Genomic DNA, 3,166 nt, shown 5'->3' on the forward strand with positions numbered 1-3,166 from the left:
GGCCTTATTTGAAACTAAATAACCATCGAGGGAGAATACCCAGCCCTCCAAAGCTCATCCATGCCCTGTGGATAAGCTCAATAGATGACATAGAAGAGACTGCACATTCATGTTCAAAAGTTTTTTTTTTAAGTTGGCTATACTTGGTCTGTGGAGCTGTAGTAGATTACATGTAATCAGAGAGTGAGGGAGTCAGAGTGAAGGAGTCAGATGGCTGAGCGGTTAGTGAATCGGGCTATTAATCAGCAGGTTGCCGGTTCGATTCCTGGCTGTGCAAAATGACATTGTGTCCTTGGGACAAGGCACTTCACCCTTCTTGCCTCCGGGAAATGTTCCTGTACTTACTGTAAGTTGCTCTGGGTAAGAGCGTCTGCTAAATGACTAAATGTGAATTTCATCATAAGGAAAAAGTGTGTCAATAATTATATGATCCAAAGGGATTGTTGCACTGTGTCTGGGTTTTTTGCTGCTATTGAATGATTCCTTTTAAACAGCAAGCCGTGGTTGACCAGATGGACTCTGGCCCAGGTGACCTGTTCTGGTCCCTCTCAGTTAGTGGTCAGATGTCCAGGCCCTAGTTAGCCTCTCTAAATGCATGCTCATCCCCCTATACACCCCACAGGACACCCCAGACCAGTCAGCTCCAGGACCAACCCAAACAAAAGGTACAGGCAAAGGGGTCACAGCACTGCGACAACCATCCTTGCAGCAGGCTCTAACCGCACCCCCTAACACCACCTACCACTGCAGGCTCCCGCTGTGAGCGGGCCATCGGGTCTCCTGGAGGGTCATTGTGATGGTCACTGACCACTGACAAAAGGCCCCCCCATGGTCGAGACGTGACTGGAGGAGCCGTGAAAGCAAGGGGCAGCGCTCGGCTAATTTAGCGGGATGCTGTCTGGCGGGGGGGGGGGGGGGATGGAAATTCTGTTTGTGCAAGCAGTCTTTCTGTCTTCAAAGAACTGACCTGAGATGCCATTGAACACATCAGTCCTAATGATAAGCCCTCTCTTCTCAATCCATAGATTATGTGAAATCTGCTTAAAAGACAGATGCTTCGGACCTTTTCACTCCTCAGGTATGTAACAGGCCACCAGCGTCAACAAATAGCTAGCTTTTCTATGGCGTAGTTGTTAGTGGTCATGCTTGGCAAGTTGGAGGTCGTGCGTTCGAGTCCAGTGAGTGGCGAACAAGCCTTGTCGTGATGGAGCGTGGCTACAGCTGTTACATACCTTTCACAAGAGACACAGTGCGATTCTATTTTTTTGATGTTGCAGTCACACCTAGGCAGTAGGAGTAGCCTGCTAGGAGGCTGCACGCTGCTTACCGAGTTTTGAGTTGATTGGTTTCACCTGTTGCTTGTTTGCCCCTTTTTGTTTGCTATTTAAACCCCTGTGGTCCTATAGTTTCGTTGCAAAGTCTTACTCTTTACTTAAAAGTTTGTGTGAGCCTTGATCCACTTAACCTTGTCCGTTCTGTGTTTCTGACCATTTACCTGCCTTCTGAGTAAGATTCTTGGATGTTCTACTTTGCCCTGTTAGCCATATTACAACCTTCTGCCTGTATTTGGATTACAATTTTGGATTACCTCTATTGCCCTGTCTGCCTGTAAACCAATCTCTCCCTGTTCCTGGACTACAATAATATTTCTATTTCAATAATAAAGCCCTCTGCACTTGGACCCCGCCTGAGTCTGGTCTAGTTACAGTCGCTGAATTGAGTATTTCAAGACTAAAGTAACTGTAATCTTTGGAAGTATAGACCAGGGTAGCGGGTTTAACAAACTGTGAGCCTTACAGTGCGTGTCCACTGCAGCGACGCGAATTGCTTGCCATCGCTTGCCTTCCCACAGTGCACCACGCTCGGGGGCGTGTCAGATAGATGAATATAGAGTTGTAGTTCTCTAGAGTCACTGTTGTAGTTTGTATAATGTCATGGCAAAGTGTGCAGACTTGGGTTTACGTACTCGCAATATCAATCAAAATACAACTTTTACACACGTCAAGCAAAAATCAGATACACTGGCTAGATGTTGCACGATTTTGTCTACCGTACACAATACCGATTTTCCCAGTAAGACTGTAAATAATTGCATAGGCCTAGCTGGAATTTGATAACCACACCCTGTATTCAGAACCAACAAATTACATGCATCATTCATCGTGAATAAAATTGAGAGGATTGCTGTCATCGCCCTGCTCTACTGCCGGAGAAGACGCCGCCGACTCTCCTGGGTTCATCCCATTTGCCGTTTGCGGACAAACAACGGAGCTTATCACCGGCTGGTTCGGGAGCTGCGACTGGACGACGACATGTTTCAGCGGTATTTCAGGCTGAACCGGGCCGAGTTCAATGACCTGTTGACCAGAGTGGGACCCCGGATAGCGAGGCTAAACACCTTGTTCCGCGAGGCGATCAGCCCAGCTGAACGCCTCGCTATTTGTTTACAGTAAGCTTTAATAGCATTTATATTAAACAGTTAATATATCAGTGTTCTCAGACATAAATATAGTGTACTTATTTTCTATGCATTATTTTCTGTCCTTGTAAATACCTTGCCACGGGGGAGTCGTTCATGTCAATCAGCTTCAGCTATCGGTTGGGCTCATGCACTGTGGGAAGTATTGTTGGGGCTGTGTCTAAAGCCATTTGGGACTGCCTGGTGGAGGAGTTCATGCCTGTGACAACCAAGCAGGACTGGAGGGCCATTGCTGAAGGCTTCCTTCAGAGGTGGAACTTACCAAACTGCCTGGGCTCCATCGATGGCAAGCATGTAGTCATCCAGGCCCCTCACAACTCAGGGTCACTGTACCACAATTACAAGGGGACATTCTCCATCGACTCCATGTTCCGGTTCATCGATGTCAGTGGCTATGGACGGAACAGTGACGGCGGGACCCTGGGGAACTCTGCGTTTGGTGAGGCCCTGAAGTATGGGACTCTGGACCTCCCACAGAACTGCATCCTCCCTGGAGCAGAGCCACGTGGACCACTGCCACACGTCTTCGTGGGTGATGAGGCCTTCCCTCTGCGGAGCAACCTCCTGCGCCCCTTTCCTGGGACACACCTCTCCAGGGAGAAGAGGATGTTCAATTACCGCCTCAGCCGTGCCAGGTTGACAGTAGAGTGTGCCTTTGGCATACTCTCCAGCCAGTGGAGAATGTAT

This window comes from Hypomesus nipponensis, chromosome 26 (genome assembly GCF_054491055.1).
Source record: "Hypomesus nipponensis isolate SF chromosome 26, ASM5449105v1, whole genome shotgun sequence".
Classification (NCBI taxonomy): domain Eukaryota; kingdom Metazoa; phylum Chordata; class Actinopteri; order Osmeriformes; family Osmeridae; genus Hypomesus; species Hypomesus nipponensis.